Source organism: Carassius auratus, unplaced genomic scaffold, assembly GCF_003368295.1.
Source record: "Carassius auratus strain Wakin unplaced genomic scaffold, ASM336829v1 scaf_tig00021426, whole genome shotgun sequence".
Classification (NCBI taxonomy): Eukaryota; Metazoa; Chordata; class Actinopteri; order Cypriniformes; family Cyprinidae; genus Carassius; species Carassius auratus.
Window position 1 is genome coordinate 1 of NW_020525110.1, and position 18,767 is coordinate 18,767.

The following is an 18,767-nucleotide window of genomic DNA, read 5'->3' on the forward strand; positions in this document are numbered from 1 at the left end:
ATGGAGGAAGCTGTCAGTTTTCCTTGTGTAAAATCTCCTCTGTTCTACGGATCTTTGATTGCAGGAGAAAAAAAAAAACACTGCCTTTGTTTGCCTTTAGAAATCTCAACAGGTGACTGCACATCAATAATTAAAGGCCTGATGAAAGGAAAACAATATCTGTTATGGAGTCCCAACTCACTGCAGAAAATGTTAACCCTATATAAATTAGGTGTTAATTAGTGTTAATTAATTAAAATTGTTGTTACTATACTGTAAGTAAATTTGAAGTCAATGCTATACTGTTCAACCTGCATTTCAATGGAATAAAATAGGCAATGTTTTCGGTAATTGTACTTATTTGTACAATACAATAACAATGTCACCATGGTTTAGGTACAATGTTCTGCTAAATCCCTAGTCTATGGGTGTGTGTGTGTGTGTGTTTGTAATGCCAATGGCTGCCTGTGTTTGTGTTTGCAAATGATGTGGTTCTTAAAAGTGCACATCTGAGACCTGAATTTGTAACTGGCATTTGTTACACAAATCTGAGTAGGACCTGGAATAAGTGTGTTTTTACCTTTACAAATGACTACTGGTGGTGCGGAATAGTTTGTTTTTGACATTTCTCAATTTGAGTTGTGTGTGGGAAACTTATATCAGAGCTAATTACAGTTTTGATGTTTTTTATTAATGCTGCACCAAAGATAGAGGTCAAATAAAAGACCAAGTCTAAACCCGAGTAATTAGTCTCATTTGGAAGTGACTAATTGACTGTCACTGAATCCAGAGTTCACAGTCTCAGGGGTGATGTATTGCGAGGTAGGGATCTTATGCTGTTACTGGCTCCTAGATTACATTTGCATGGCCTCTAAGCAGGATTTATTGGCTGGACAGCCAAGTATTTGAAATCAAATCAAAAATTTGACTTTTCTAGACAACAATGAGAATAAATGGAGAGCAAAGTGAACAAAGATCCCCAAAATTATGCAAACAAAAGTTAGAGATATGATTCATATGAACTCCTAAATATCAATAATATATCTGTGATATGCCATCAATATTCCTTTTATACCTATACACATCAGACAAGCTTCTATTTTATTTCTCCCAAGGAATTTTATGAGAAACATCTGAGACCTGGAATTTGTATCTGGCAATTTCCATTAAATCTCCTGAGGGATGAAAGAGCAATAAACCTTTAACTCTGGGCACCATAAAAACACAGAACGCAAGCTCTAAAAGTATAGATTTGCTGCTGATAAAGAATCAAAATTTGATTGCTATTGACCCTTAAATGCATACCTCAGTTCTTTAGTGACCAGCGTCATCATTCACTATCCTCTCCCTCCTTATTTTTATATGTTCGAGCATAAATTGTCTTAGTATTCCTCAATCTATTTCATTATTAGCAATGACAAAAGAAAACGTAATAAAATGTAAAATAATGTATATTTTCTGATTTTATTTTTTTATTTTTTTTGTTTGTTGTTTGTAAAAAGTGTATAGGCACCAAGGTGTGCAATAGTCTAAGTATATTTGCTCTGCCCAATAATATTTACATTTCTGATGACTGAATATAAGACTGACAGACTGCAAAAATCTGTGGTGAACTATCCCTCTAACTATATAATCCATTAACTACATAGTAACTATTCATTTTGGGTGAACTATCCCTTTGAATGTAAATTCAGGACAAACACAGATGGTCTTGCACATGCTGGCACATGTCTTGGCTAGAAGAGTTTGTGTCATCATAAAAATATAATATATGCTCTTATCATGAAAACATCAGCTTTATCAGCCAAAGTCCATCTCCACCCTTATTCTTTCTTTGCTTTTTACTTTCCCCTGCACAATAAATGCGCACAAACAGAGGAAGGAGATGAAACCACTCCTGTAAATTCAATCAGAGAAATAACACCAACATAACTCGGCAACTTGAAAAAATAGGACACAAGGAACAGAACTGAGAACACCAATGGATCATCCATAATGAACAAGACATGACAAAGAAAGAGTGACACACAAGAGCATATACACCTTGATGCTTAGCACAAATTACAGGAGAAAAAAAATCCATTTAAGACTGTAAACAATCACCTAAACTTTAGCTCATGAATTGCAAATGGTACAATATGGTGACGTTATTCCACTCACCCGTTCAGAGCAACCTTATTAATTTTAAAACAATTTTTTTGGCCAAATCGATTACTGATTACACTGTAGGAATACATGTCTAAGTTTTTGATAGTGGTATAAAAGCTGTTTAGTGTACTTGTTATTTATATCTTCAAATATGCATCTGCATAAGCTAGACCAACATGAAAAAATAGTGTGATTTAAAAAAAAAAGCTACATTTATCATACCATTATTGCCAGATATTTTGCAGACAGAAATAATGTTATCAAAACAACTATTTGGCGATTTTCCCATTCAAGTGTATAGTATTTGCATGACTGCCTGGTGGCCTTACCAAAATGGTCTCTAAATAAACCAGCTGCCTTAAGGTATGGTCACATTAAGGTCAGTTGTGTTTTGTAAATAGTGTACTGATTTATGAAGCACAGCTCACACAGATTTCTGTGGGCTCAACTCAGCTAACTTAAATGTCCAAATTGAACAAAATCCTATTTCAGGCATATTTGGACACAGGGTTAGTACAGTCTATGTGGATGAAGGAATGTCATCATCGCAGTCTGGTGGCCAGCTTTTAATCTGTACAGATACAACTCATCAGTAAGCTTTCCCAGCACTGCTGTGTGTAAGTGAGTGTGTATGAGAGATGTAAGTGTCTGTTAGTGCTTTAGTCATACACCTTCTCTTCCATCAGACTTCTCCTTCTGGATCAATCACAGCACCATCTTTGGCCTGCCTCGTCACTCATACACATATCTGCCGAACAAGCTCTATGTGTGCGTTATTACGCTTTTTCATTTACACAGGAGTCAATATAAAAGCACGACGAAGCATCAGTGGGCTCTAATGGGGAATTGCGGTGTGTGTGTGTGCATGTATCAGTGCCTGATAATTCCCACAGGAAGTGCTTAATGAAAGACTGACAGCGCTGATACTGTACTGTGTCTGAGCGATAGGAGGAGAACAAATCGTTTCAATTCATTAGGACTGCACATGTTCATATATTTCAAATAACACTCTCTCCATCCTTTACTACTTTGTGCAGGCAAGCACACACACATACACACCCTTAAGAGTCAAGAATCACTATGCAAACAATTCATCAGAATTCAAATCAGGAGTTCACTACACCAGAGCTACTGTAAACACATCATCTCTAATAAAAGAGAAGCTTTAAATAAGAGTTTTGGGCGGTTACTAGGAATGTGAATCTTGACAAATCCATTCACGATTTACTGGTTTTGGAATACCATTGAGACTATACTATAAGTAATATCAGACAAGCAATAGTGAAGTGGTTTCTGACTGTTTGTTAAGATATTCAGCAAAACAGTACAACAGTGACGATTGGCCATTGGCGGCGAACGACAGTCGGGCTAGTATGTGTGGTGTGTCCAACTCATCACCCTATATCATCTGTCTGTGATGTCGGTAAAGTCTAGCTGCTAGAGACTTTGTATTGAAACAACACTTTTAATGCTTTTCATTGTCCATACCGCAGTTGTTTTAATCATTTATAATTGTCTGGAGCATGAAATAAGTAGCTGAGAAATACTTCACTGAAACTAACTGCAGATGAAAAAAAAAGCATTGCTTCAAAGCCTTCACATAGCCTTTTTCTGAAAATCATACAACAGTATAATCACAAGTTATGTGTTTATGTTATGCAAAAACCTTTTAACGAATCTGTTGTTCCTAGGATTGTTAACATGTGTGCAGGAAGTAGGATGTCCTGTTTCCTCTTTTTGTTTATGGGAAGCTGATTTTCATACAATATTTAGAGTAAAAGTCTTTCTTATGGTGCTGATGTGTCCAAAACCTTTCAGTGACCTTTACCAAGATTTTGGTGACTTTTGGTAGCATTAGCAACTGACTAGTTCTGAAAGTCATATTTTATTGTGGCTCTACAGAGTGGGTCTCTAAAAACACCAGTGTTTACAGGTAAAGTAAATTAATATTTAATGTCTTGCATGCATCAATTATTTAGCTTTTTATTATTATTTGACAAAGTATTAGTTTTGTATACAACACATACATTCAAAGGGCAAATGACAAGTGATGACAAGTAACAAATTGGTTTACTTGTTAGTGTTTCCAAACATACATAAAAAGATAATAAAAAATGGTGCATACTGAACGGTTTATTAAAGAAAAATCTGATAAAAAATAACTATATATACAACCAAATGTTTGGAATAATTAATACAGTATAATTTATAAGATGTCATGACCACAGCTTAGTGAAATACCACGGTGCACACAAGTTTGCACACACAGCACATATACGCATGCATATATACACACATTTAGATGACAATGGCAGGCAGGTGAACTTTGAAGAAGCCTGTTTGCATCTGTCGATTATACAAGGTGTCCTGAAGGGCAATGATCATTTAACTAGCAAAGCAGCTCAAATTTAGCCCAATGGCTGTCTGTCAAATTCCACAGTGCATGACAGGATGTGACTAGTGCAAGCCTGACCATACAAGACTATTGGCTGATGAGGACCCATCATAACCCAGCAAGTGTAAATACAAGACCAACAGAATTACAACTGTAACTGTCCTTAAATGTACTGTTATGGTGAATTTGCTACAAATTGGTGATTTAATGTCAGTACGCAACTACTCACTACCTACTGGGAGGATTTTACCATGCTGAAAATACTGGAAAGCTGTCAGCAAGCTAAAACACAGCACCTCGTTTCCTATCTAAAGTATTGCAAATCTCAACTGCTTGATTGTTTCTTTCACTGCAGAATGTAAATTATATTATCATCCAGTTCCAATCTTCTAAATGTAAAAGCAATAAGATATTAGGATATCATTAACATTGAAAACCATATTTTTTGTAAAACTGCTTTTGAAACAATATATATCATGAAAAGTGCGATGCAAATAAAAAACATCTTCTTGTTACTTTTACTTTTTAAAATGTTACTTTTAAAAACCCCCAACAAGAATAGACTAGTTGACCAATTAATAGTGTTTGTCGACTGACTAGTCAACAATCTTGCCTGATTCTAGAATAAACTGTAGTGATAAAATAGAGAAAAGGAAGAACTGAGCGCATTTTACAAAAAAAAAAAAAAAAATAGCTTATGGTCAGTGTTGTCATTGTTAAACTAAAAACTATTCAAAATCATTTTAATTAATTGAAATAAAAACATATGAAATCTTAACTTTAAAAAACATAACTGAATGTTGTTTTGGCAACTAACTGAACAAGTTACGGTAGTTAAAGTAGTACAGTTATTAAAACTGGAGATGGCTAAAATTAAAAATAAAGCTAAAGATAAATAATTAAAATAAAAATGACAAAAAGCACATAACAAAATCAGTAAAACAAACTAAAATGTAAACTAAAATAAAATATTGGGACAACATGCCATAAATATAGCATTTTCTGATTTTTGTGGAGGAAGATCATAATCCAGCTAACATATCACATATTAGACTTCACAAACCTGTTGGCCTGCGGGCTATTGCAGTAGATATCCCAAATTATACTGGCAGTCCAAATAACTCACATCTGAAGAAAACCCCTAAAGAAAAATTTATAATAAAAAAAAAAAATCACAAACCTTAGAGTCTCTGCCATGCGTCTCAGATCTTCATTCTGCTGTTTCAGCCTTTCCAGCTTGGCCAGGATCTTGGAGAGCTCTCTGCTGGACCGTTCTGGATTCTCGCTGTCCTTCACGAGGTGACCCCCGATGTAGAAAAGCAGCGTGCCCCAGGCCAGCAGCACCAGCATAATCCAGCGCCACGAGCCCGTCCACGGCCGCATGGCGCCTAGTGCTGCCCAGCGCACACTCTCCTTTCACAACACAGGACTTTGAGGCATACTCAGCTCAGCGGCAGCGCACCACCTCGGGGCTCCTCCAGAGCGGAAGGGGGACGTCGGAGGTCGCTGGGTCTTGCTTGTGTGTGCACTTAGAGGCTTGGAGGTTATATCATGGCAGCGGCCCCTCTGCAGAGAATGGGCGGATGGTTTCGAGGTCCCTTGAGACTTCACTTATGAGACTTCACTTCAGCGAACCGATGGCTCTGATGAGTTCTTATTCCTCTAGGGCCTCTGCAAGGGATTCTGGTCCTGTAAAAACACAGCGTGTATGATCAGTGAGATGATAGGACATACTTGCGTTATCTTCGAGAGATTAAGGCATAAGTGAGGTATAAGATTGTCTACCATCTCTGTCTGTTCCTCCATATACATACATACATACATACATATATATATATAAAACTGGACTGAGCTCAACTGTTAATGAGGATTACAGTGAACTCAAGGAGTAAACAGAGAAAGTTAGTGGTGAAGTCAGCACACAGTGAAAGGGCACATATCAAAGAAAGAGAAATTCCAGATATAAAGAAAATAAAACTATTTTTAAACAAATAATGTTGTTTATGTTTTATATTAATTATGCCATTTATGTGAGGTTCCAAATCGCATGTAAGCATAAAGGGAAATACCAATGACACAGGGAACAACTGCACATCAATGTATCACTTCATAGTAGAGGAAGTAGAGAAGAAAATTTCCCATTTAGTCATTGCACACCACTATAGCAAACCAAAAATAATGTTTGACTTGTTACAATGGCATGGGTTAACATATAATAACAAACATTCAATAACATATAATAAAATTCTTTTAAAAACACACATATAGTGTGTATGTATACAATTCACTATATATATATATATATATATATATATATATATATATATATATATATATATATAGTATAGACACACACACACACACACACAGCACAATGCAAAAGGCTTGTTATTTACCGATACATTTTCAATTTTAAATCACTAAATTTAGAGTTTTGAGGTTTGAAAAAATGCATTTATTATAAAAAATATATATTATGCATACAAATAAGTATGTATATGTTTACATTTATATTGTCATTTATATTATATTTGTGTTTATTAACATTATGGATTACAAGTCATACAAAAAACTCCCATTTGCATGACTCAAAATGTTGTCAGCGTTTGATGATGTCCCGGCTGAACAGATTTTGTTTAGCTCTCCTGTAGCTCAAAAAGTAGAGCATGGCACAAGCAAAGCCAAGCTCTATGGATTTGATTCCTAGGAAAGCAAGAAAAACATTTAAATGTGTACCTTGAATGCAAAGTAAGTCGCTTTGGATAAAATTGCTTTGGATCCAAATGCATAAATCTGAACTTCCAAAGAAATCTCCCGCAAAGAATGACATGTAATCTGGAAGTAATATCTATAGCATCACAGTTTTTCTAGACTGCCACGTTTAACTACTTTTCTTTCTCTCTTTTTTTTTTTTTTGCATGCCAACTGAAAAAGTAAGCCATGTGACAACAATGTTGCATTTTACAGTTTGAAATGTTTGAATAATGCATTCAGTTTCACATCATTTAAAAAAAAATGGTAGGCGATATGTAAGTAGACACTGCACTGTATGGGGAAACAGTGATCTAGTATTCCATGCACATTGACCACACTTGCCATGCACTGGGGTATGTGTGTTTTCATGTGCATCCGGTGAAAACTTTATCTCATCGCGTTCAATTCAGACTGCAAACTCTGGCCAAATATAATTCCCCCCTCCCCAACACACACACACACACACCGGGACTCTAGTTCAACTTGTGAATGCTTGTACATTAATTTATTGACTTAAATGAGCAATCACAGTCAAACTTGTGCACTTGTATCACATTTTCAAGTTAATAAACCCTGCACACCCACAAGCGGCCACGGTCATATCTTAAAAGTGAACCATTTACAGAGCTAAAATAATGTGCCACTCACTTGTGCATGTAAAACAAGCCTGACGGACTGGGACTATCTGACAGATTGGGGAACGTGGGCACCGCTTATCCTTCATTATGAATGAGGGCGGAATATAGAGAGTCATTATAGATTCCTGCACGGAGCATATACAATGCATTATAGATTGCGGTGGTGTGTCAGGCCCGGTAATCAAAGGCTGCAGTGCGGGACTGAATCAATAGAGTGACCTTCTGCAAGTGTCTCAGTACAGCAGACCGCCAGCTATTTATGCACATCACTACTGCAGTCAACGGGGCACTACTACACAGAAACACAGGATTTACCCACAATCCTGGTGGCATACACTGAAATCAGCACAAAATCTAATGCATGAACTGCTGTCTAACCCATTAAAGATTTCTCACTCTTTGGAAATTTAAATATATGTATACTCTCTAATGTTTACAATTAGAAGCTTACAACCGATCTGCCATGTTAACTTCTTAGAAAACTGCTCATCAATGTATAAATGGTGTAAAAAATTACAATTTTAAATACCAATTTTCTATTTTAATATATTTTAACATGTATTTTATCCCCGTGATGGCCTAGCTACATTTTCATCTCAGTCTCATTTCATCATGACTCAAAAGTTCATTTTCAGTCTCACATGATCATTCAGAAATCATTCTAATATGCCGATTTGATGCTCAAGTAAGATTTCTTATTTTTTATTGATGTAGAAAATAGCTTAATATTTTAAGGAAATTTTAACACATTCTTTTACAGGATTCTTTAATGAACATAAAGTTATAAAGAAAACCTTTATAACAATGTAAAAGTATCAACTGTCACTTTTTTATTAGTTTAATGCACCAGTCTCTTTAATTTTTACTGAAAAAGCAAGCAGCTCCACAGTAAAATCTAATAGAGCAAAAATCAAGCTTCTCAATATATATATATATATATATATATATATATATATATATATATATATATATATATATATATATATATATATATATATATATATATATATATTAATGGTTGCAATTGTGTTGCATCACACAGCATTGTTAGGTTGTTAGGACACTTTGTAGCAGTCAGTAATTTTCAGTCTTAGACATTAAAATGGACTTAAAGCAAAAACTAAACTGCTACAAAAGTGTATAATATGGCCAATATACATGGAGTCTGTTTACTTGATGTGTATAAAACAGTGAGTGACACATAATTTCTCCAGGGCAGAAGTGTGCAATGCAGGATGACATATCTCTTTGCTACACTAAATAAAGTGCCTCTTCAGCATGACATTCTACTTATTTAAACTTGTAATTAACTCACTGGGGTACACTGGGGTGGTGAAGCTGAGATTCCTAGCTTCATATGCAAACGTATATCACAGAGCGTCAGTGTAAGTACACACTCAACATCCTCATTACAGAAATGTCACCACTGACTGCTATTAGTCTTAGTTTTAAATGAGAAATGGGGAGCAAGTCATTAAAATACTGCAATAAAGCGAACGGGACGATTTGGTTCTGAAAAAGAAATAATCTGTAAACTGCACCGTCCCGCTTGGGTGCACCTCCCTTTACCCCGCTCCTACAGCTCATGAATAATTGAGATCTGCATAGTGACACAGCAGCGCACAGACAAGGACAGCAATAAATCCATAATTAATGCCTGCATTTATGAAAGCGCGCAGGGCTGAACAACAGCCTGCTCAGGTTAGGCTGGATTTCAGCAGGGTTTCATGTATCTTTCTTCCTCAACAGCGGATGAGAGGCAAACTCAGCTAGACTAAAATGGTTAGTGCCAAGGTTACTGTTAACAAAAAACTATTCTAAAAACCTAAAAAGTGAGAAAACAGTTTCTAAAAAAATTGCGATGTTTTAGAATAAGTGACAGATGTTTTCTTCTATATTGTGACATACAATTGAGTCAAAAAATTTTCATGAATCGTTCACAATAAGATAAATAATTTAGAAAATCTGGTTTTCTAGAACAGTATTTTTTTGTTAAAGTACTCAGAAAAAACAAGAAATTACTATTTCCAACTATTATATATGGGTTTACTAATTTACTAAATAGAGCAAATTACTGTTGGAGTGCAATTCCAAAAAAAATAAAAATAAAAAAAATAAATAATTAAAATTCCCCGCAGATGGGAGGGAAATTCTGTGGGTGTTTTTCTGACAATGCACACATTAAAAAACAGACACATCTTCATAATGATCAGCGCAATCTACCATGAGCAGTGGAGATTACCACCTGCTTTGCTTTTTGAGGTGTTCAATAATGACGCAAATACCAGTAATTTGGTGAACGCAAAAGTTAGTAAATCACATTGCGTGATTCATTTGAATATTCTCACCTAATAAATTTTGCATCTGAAATAGAAACTCCTTCAAATGCATATTCAATAAGGTCAGGTGCAAGAATAACAACTGGTTTGCGCTGGCACAAGCTGTTAGTAATTCCGGTCATATATACAGTATAGAATTAATTGTATTAATTGGGAATCATTTTTCCACATGGTGAGACGTGTATTGATTTACTTTTGTGTTATATTGAGTAGACTTGTGGTGATACAATCCAATATTGATGTATCAGACAGATAAGCTTTAAAATTTTCATTTTTCTATTAAGATTTCCGTTATTTATTTTTTTTACTCTCTCATTGACACACTGGGTTGGTTATGTGGATTTGGCACACTTTTAAACACAATTCAGTTGCACTTCAGTGATCTGTATCGATATGTAACACATTGCGATGTTGTTACCGATACCCAGTCCTAACATCAGCTTGTTCTTGTTGATGCTGCAGAAAACAAAGTCAGCTGATATAGCTGAGTAGCCATGCATGCAGTCATGCTACATTGACTTTCACCGTTAGGATTTTCATACATCAGCTTTTCAATGTGACATGAAAAAGAGTTGTACTGTCCACAACCTTTAAACGTCTGCAAACTGTTCTTAAAGGTGCTAGAAATGACAGACTTTTAAAGGCATAGTTTATCTGCATGTCATTCCAAAGCTGTATCACTGATTTCTTTCACTGTGACTCGTATTTTTTTTTTTTTTTTTTACATTTCTCCTTTTGTAGCAAGAGAGAACATAAACAAATACAGATTTTTCATATTTGGACGAACTACTCCTTTAAAATGCTAAATAACAACAATGTAAAATACTTATCGATTCAATGTTGTGATGATAGACGATCACAACACAGTAGTGTATTGATATTTCATTTTCTTTTGTTGGCTACTTCCTACATTTTCAGATTTTTTTTTTTAAATTAGGTTTTATTGACATTTCTCAGTTAATGCAGCTGTAAATAGAGATGGTCCTTTTTTGCTATTAAAGATTTATCCTTTTTTTCCCCTCTCTCTCACAGCAAGTATAACAGACTCTCTAATTTCCTTTCCCATACTGATGACAAAACTGTCAGCTCTTTTCATTCCCGTAAAGGTGCATTGTGGGAGGCCCACATGTCTATGGACCACTCCCACTGACTTCACACTGCATTATGCACACTGACTCCTATACAGATCCAGTGTCCTGTGGGAATCACTGATAACCTGTAAGCTATCCATTCAGATAGAAAATGAATGTTTTAATCATTGAGGAGGATGAGAGAAACAAACATGTCATGTTCAGGTGTGGTCTGGATGCACATGCCTCATGTTTTGTACAGTATCTAGAGCAGTACAAGCCACAGGGCTCAAATGTGAAAATTTTAAGTAGGCCATCACATTCAAATACAAAAATACAAAAGGTGACAAACAGCTCTTGTTCTTTTTGTTCATATTGGATTAAGGTTACGAGTGAAATGTAAGATATGAGTCTTATATAGAGAGTTTAAAAGAACCAAATTACAAAACCAGGCCTTGATCTTTCATATTAGATCCTAAGATTTAGCTCTAGAAATCTGACACTTCATAAATTTCAGAGCCATTCCAAGAATGATGCCGTGGGATGGAACATTTTTCCCTGCTCAAAAAGGTCTCTGTGGACATTTGTGCTTCTGTTTAGAACAACCTACAACATTCATAAAATTAAAGAGTTTTATATCACGAACAACCCACAGACAAGATGTGCATTTATCCAGTTTACAATTTGAATTAATGTGACCAGTAGTCTGGTTGGAGCATTTCATAACAATCTTCATAACCAGATGTTAACTTATTACATCTCATCTGCTTTTAAAATACCAACCCTGGCTATTACTTTTTGCTCTCTCGCAGTTTCTGTAGATGTCTCATGGAGGCGTTGAATTAACTTTGCGAGGTCAAATGCCATGCTTGCCCCAGGGTGAACTTTTACTGCAATGCAGGACGTTGCGTTTATCTTGTTTGCATAGTGAAATTCTATTCAATTACATGAAAATGTGGGCTTAAATTTCTGTGTGAGTAAACTAGTGTCATAAAGAGTTTATTCCTGTTCAGCCATCTGTCTACGCTGCAGGGCCGTGCACTTATGACAAAAATCTGTGCAGAAGGCAGATTCCAAAATGTTTGGAAAACTAAAAAAGCTAGAAATTTATCGAATTAAGAGTTAAAAGAACAACAACAACAACAAAAATATTTCAAATGGAGTCTATCTGGATAATGATACTCAGTATGGTTCATTACGAAACTGGTACATGGAAATACTAAGATAAATTTATGAGATAAAGACTGCATTATCATTTACTATTTACTATTTACTGAAAAAGTGTTTGTTGTGTGCCATTTAAAAACTGTATGACTTTCTTCTGAGAAACATAGAAGATATTTTGAGAAATCTCTCAGACAAATTGAAGACAATGGTAACTAAAAAAGACATGAGATTGAGTAACTCATTACAGAATTATTGGGTGAACTATGCATTAAAGGGGGGGTGAAATGCTCGTTTTCACTCAATATCCTGTTAATCTTGAGTACCTATAGAGTAGTACTGCATCCTTCATAACTCCAAAAAGTCTCTAGTTTTATTATATTCATAAGAGAAAGATAGTCTGCACCGATTTTTCCCGGAAAAACACGACCGGCTGGAGGCGTGATGTGTGGGCGGAGCTAAAGAATCACGAGCGCCAGTAGGCTTTTGCGTTGAGAGCGTTTGGAGTGACATTACCTTGAGGAAAAAAACCATCATCCAAAACAAACCATGGCTTGCAGTCAGATTCAGCGTATATAATTATGATCCAGAATCAGATCCAGAGGCTGAAATTTAACAAGAGCAGCAGCAGCAACGACGTCTCTATGTGGTATGTACTGAAACTGTATATATTTACTTAGCGGTTTTGGAAAATGACTAAGTTCCACTTTGTCGTCTTTTTTTTTTTTTTTTTTTTTTAAGCTGTACATGTGGAAAGTGCAGTTTGATGACAACATCGCATGTCGTTTACTTGATGTGCTTACGCGCCGATAGCTAAGTTAACAACACAGAGATATTTGAAGCAGTTTTACTCACCGCCTGTGGTTCCAACACACGATCGTGACCCTTTTTCATTGGGACTGCATTATCCTTAAGAAATAAACGATGTGCAAATCCGGCATCAAACTGGGCCTTGTTTGTAAAACAAGCATTTTCGAAATGCAGGGAACAAACAAAAACACTTGCACAACTCCGTTGATGCTCTGTAAAAATAAACTCCATCCACTGGTCCCTTAATGCTGTTTCTCTTTTGGTAATCTGTGCAGGGTTGTCTTGCCCTGGCAACCAAAAACACACTTCTTTTGTGACATTTCGCGACGCTCTCGCTCTGATCAGTGATTGTATGTGCACAGCCTCTCTCTGCTCTGCTATACGGGAGCGCACGCTCTTCCGGCAGAAGTGCCCTTAGGACCCATATAAGGAAATTCCGCTCCATCTAACGTCACACAGAGCCATACTCGAAAAAAAAAAACTTTCCGAAACTTGTGACAAACCGGAAGGAGTATTTTTGGAACAGAAATTCTCCTTCAAACGTACAACTTAATTTTTGAAAATTTGTCCATGTTTAGCATGGGAATCCAACTCTTTAACAGTGTAAAAAACTCAGTATGCATGAAATAGCATTTCACCCCCCCTTTAAGTCTGTTACAAGAGGTGTTTTAGTTCAGGTGGCCAAATGTAATGCTCAGCAAAAAATAAGAGGGAAAATTAGTTATTATGGTTTTGAAAGAACAGTTAACAACTTCCATTTGGCCTCAATTGTGGCACAAGTCATTGTGTTGGAGTTATCTACCTCCAATCATCACCCCCTGGCCCTTTTTATTGCCTGCCCAAGTCCAAACTCACACCAGGAACAGGTGGCCAGGAATATGGGGCACCGCACTTGAACACCACTGGAAGGGCACACCTGATGCGTATTGTGCCTCATTATTGCTGATATAACTGCAGGTTTTTTAGAGTTGTGCAAGCTTTCCATTTTTCAGTGTCACATGATACTTCAGAAATCATTGCTGCCCAAAAGTTCTGTAAAACTGTGATACGTGAAACAGGGTTCTTTGATGAATAAAAAGGTTAAAAAACTTTTGAACAATTTATTGCATCCTTGCTGAATAAATATATAAATGAAAAAAATTTATATACATGTCATAATGTTGTGAAATGGCTCTCAAACTATTGCACATACATCTTAAAAAACTAGGTTGTAAACTAAGGTTTAGAAATGCATATAGTGTTAGACTGTGGCCTAAGTGTGGCCAAAGTTTTGCAGGAAACTGCACTAAAGTGAGATACTTTGCAAGAGACACTGTGTGTGTGTGTGAGAGTTTTTATCATGCTGAGATGCAAGGTAAAAGGTGTGGCTTGCGGCTATCACAGATCATCAGAGAAAAGGTCACACCTGCTCGGAAAGAACAGACACATTCTCAGAGGGACCTGTGCATGTGTGTATATAAAAACAATTATGCAAACGAGTGAGCCTGCTCGAAAGGGGGGTGGGAGGGCAATTAGGATGGAAAAGCTTTGGTTTGTCTCTTTCATCAGTTTTATATTCAATAAGTGTCACATTAGGCAGGCAACACCTGTTAAGGCAATCTGGTGTTCCCTCTCTAGGTGTATTAGCTTGTGTGTATTTGTAGCTGTGTGAACCAAACTGAATACTTTAGCTACTGCAGAATAATACAAAGTGCTCTGATGATTTATCTGGCATAGATGTGTATGAGCACTTCTACAATACAGTAAGAAAGATACAATACACTAAAATTATAGCAATAAATGCAATAAATTACTAAATACACATGCAATAGGTTTAAAATGTGTGTGTGTGTGTGTGTGTCTGCTTGAGCAAGGCTTTCAAATTATTGAAACCCCCAAATGGAAACTGAAATCAAGCTATAGCAACCCACCAGTTTCATTACATATCTTACTCAACTTTAAGGCAGATTGCAGACAGATATGATGTAAGATAGGCATAAATAAAACTACATTTTTATGGATGGCTGCTAGGTTTTAGGACCATTGACAGGTGGTTGCTTAGGTGTTCTCCAGTTTCTTAAGTAGTTGGTCTCTAGACTTCCAAAAAAGATTTTTCTAAGTGGTAAATAAAGATTCCTGGAGTATGTATTAATAAAATACAATAAAATAAGTAATAAATAGGGTACAACTTTAGTTTAGGAACCAATTCTTACTATTAACTAATAGCTTATCGGTGTGCATACCGCTAGCATATTAGTGTACCAATACAATTAGTACTATTATTAGTACTTTTAAAGCACATATTAATGCCTTATTCTGCATGAAAATGTTTTAGACCCCTTTAATCCAAACCTAAACAACTACTAATCTAAATTTAACAACTGCCTTACTAACTATTAATAAGCAGCAAATGAGAAGTTAATTGAGGCAAAAGTCATATTTATTAATAACTGAAAAATAATTTAATTGAAAATTGAATATAGTTGAAAAATAATTTAATTTAACTAAAAAGTCGGACCAAAAATACAATTTCAGTCTTTCTACTTCAAAATATCATGTTTAATTCAATTTGTTACTTGCTTTTTCTTAGTAATTATTGTTAAATTTACTAGCAATTTCTAGGTGGAAATTGTTTATACATCTTTTTTTCAGTGGAGGTGGCTGCTTACTGATGGGGTAAGCTATCATTCATATCTGTAGAACAAACTGCGTGGGACGAGGTATGCATTAAAATTGAATACTCATGCATGGGATATGCTTTTTACACACTGCATACAGTTGAAGATTCTAGTCTTTCCAGTGACCATGAGCCCTTACTTCAGGCTTAGGGGTTCGAACAAACGTGTTATATGAGCAATATTAATAATACTTGCCTCAGTAACAGATCATAATCACTTCTGATCTTGTACTGTGTGACTACTCAGTCCTTTCTATTTAATTTTACAATGCGCAACTGTAGGATTCAACAGATCTTCACCAAGAGAGCAGCCAGAAAGAGCGATGCTGAATCATCTCGGCACTTTATAGTGCTGAGTCAAGAGCTATAATAGACTCTTGGTGAGCTGCAAGTGCGATTGGGGATTGTGTGCCTGAGGTTGGGTATAAATTTGATTTAACTTCTTATGAAAGTGGAAAGGTTGAGTGTACATGTGGGTGGGTGTTTTATGGTATAGGTATTGTGGCTATCAAGAGCAAGCTAAGATAAATCTAAATGCATCATGATAGCAGTAGATGAACATTGGATGGATGTTTAGTGAGAACATATTATTGCTCAGGCCATGAGGTAAGTACAGAGCTATATTTTGTCTTAATGGAAACGGCTCTAGAAGCCGAGCAGCAATGCGGCCCTGCCTGGAAGGTTGTCAGATGTATTTAGTGTCAGGTTAGCTGATTGAGGTTGCAGGACAAAGTAGGCCTTGATTCTGCTCTTTTTATGAGCCTGTACAATAGATGACCTTTGATCCGGCAGCCTGCTAGAAATGAATGCAAGAATATGACAGAAAGAGAAAGAGATTTGGAGGCCAAAGGAAAAATGAGCTTGTCATTCTGGCCTTGAGCTATTAGTGAAGAAATGGCTATATGTGCTGGTCTATATAAAGAAATATGGTCGGACACACCGAGCAAACAGATGGATAGATTTAAAGTATAAGAAAAGAGAAAAACCAGAGTAATTTTTTTTAAAGCTTTTTAATTAAAATCTGTTGCGTTCTTGCAATGTATTGCATAGATACCGTGTGAGTTGTGAATTTAATGCTGTACACGCTATGAAATGTTACTGGGGTCACAGGTGTGTGAGGCGGAAAGATGTGGGAAGCATTTAGAGACTTGTGGCTACGCAAAATGTGAGAAGAACTGTAGGTGTTTTTGACATGGTGATTACATTCCTTCACTGTGAAACAATCACACAGGACTCTCAAAAGGAAGAAAAGAAAGCATAAAACAATCAAAAAGGATAGTATTTAGAAGGAGGGAAATAACATTTTCAAACCCTGGGAAAAGATAATGGACACTTTTCACAAATAGGGTACAATATAAGGCACTTATAAATGATAAAACTCTTAAAATTGATTTATTTTTTCTCTCTCTTTTCAAGAGACGGGGGATACTTAACCTTCAGAGAATGTTGACTGTCAACATCAAAAAATGTGTTTGCAATATAAAAATATTATTTGATGTTTTTGCATCCATTTCTAAATGTATAAATACTATTAATACATTAGTATTTATTCAATACAGTTGCACACTGAATAAACATAAAAATTATATATATATATATATATAAATATATATATATATATACAATACTGTTAAAATGTTTGGTCTCAGTGAGATTTTTTAAAGAAGCTAATACTTTTATTTAGCATAGGGTGAGTCAGTTAACAGCAAAGTTTCATTTTCGGGTGAACTATCCCTTTAAGCTTGCATGATTATAGACTGTACGACAAAAGTTATAAATGCAGATTGTTATTAAATAAAGGGTATTATGTGTTTTAATAGGTGTAATGACTGATAGACACCAGTTAATAATTTTCTTAAAGTCAGTATAAAATATAATAACTAGTTCCACAGCAGTTTCTTATGATGCCCAAATAACAAATCTTAGTTGAGGAAACATATGAAACACATGGAGTGAATTGTTAATTGACATAATTTGTTGTAGTTTTCTAAATGTTTGACCAATTAAAATATAAAATATATAAGTTGAATGGACTATAAAACTAGTTCAGTAAAGGTTGAGCCAACTAAAAAATAACAATTTAGGCAACACTTTGAAGACAGAAATTGACTGAACATAAAATTTCCATTGAACAGGTTACAAAATAAGAATTAGTTGAAACAGCTTGAAATTTTGTACAGTGTAATATATATATATATATATATATATATATATATATATATATATATATATAAACAAAATATCTGTATGAAAAATTTCTCAAATCTATATAAAATTAAGAAAAGTGTAACATGGTGGCAAATTTTTACCAAATTTAATACATCACTCATAATGGGCTAACACGTTTGCAGCAATTGTTTGTTTGTAACTATGGATAAACATGAGTATGAACATTTGAACTAAGTATTTATAAATCTAGGCAAATTTTGTGTTACATAAATACAATACATGATATTTTTGGATGTTAAAGAGATGCTATAGCATTTTCTTTACTGTAGTCTTAGAGCAGAAGACCATGCAGTGAGTCTGGGGGTTGTTTAAAAACAGGCTTAGTAGTCAAAAACCACCTCAAGCGAGTGTAAAAACGTCTGTTTCCATCACCTTTTTCTGATGTGATACTTCAAAATGTGCATAAGAACAGGGTGATGAAAACATAGCTTGTGTCTCTTCTTGTGCTTGCATAGAGTATTGATCTGCTGAGTATTGCTTGGTTAATGAGCAGCACTGATGATTCCACGAGTCGGTCTCGCTAGAAAGGGCTAATCAGTTTGCAGCTGCCTCCAAGGGATGAAAGAACACGAGGAAAGCCTATGA

The 18,767-nt window shown here is 35.5% G+C and overlaps 1 long non-coding RNA gene across 1 annotated transcript in view; it reads right to left on the reverse strand.

Annotated features, from left to right (window-relative positions):
* Positions 1-5,779: 5,779 nt before the first annotated feature.
* The window catches only part of LOC113076914 (uncharacterized), a 29,316-nt gene continuing 16,328 nt past the window's right edge, over positions 5,780-18,767 (reverse strand). The window contains exon 2 of the long non-coding RNA XR_003281245.1: positions 5,780-6,211. This is a non-coding gene — a long non-coding RNA (uncharacterized LOC113076914). The remainder of the gene's footprint in view (positions 6,212-18,767) is intronic.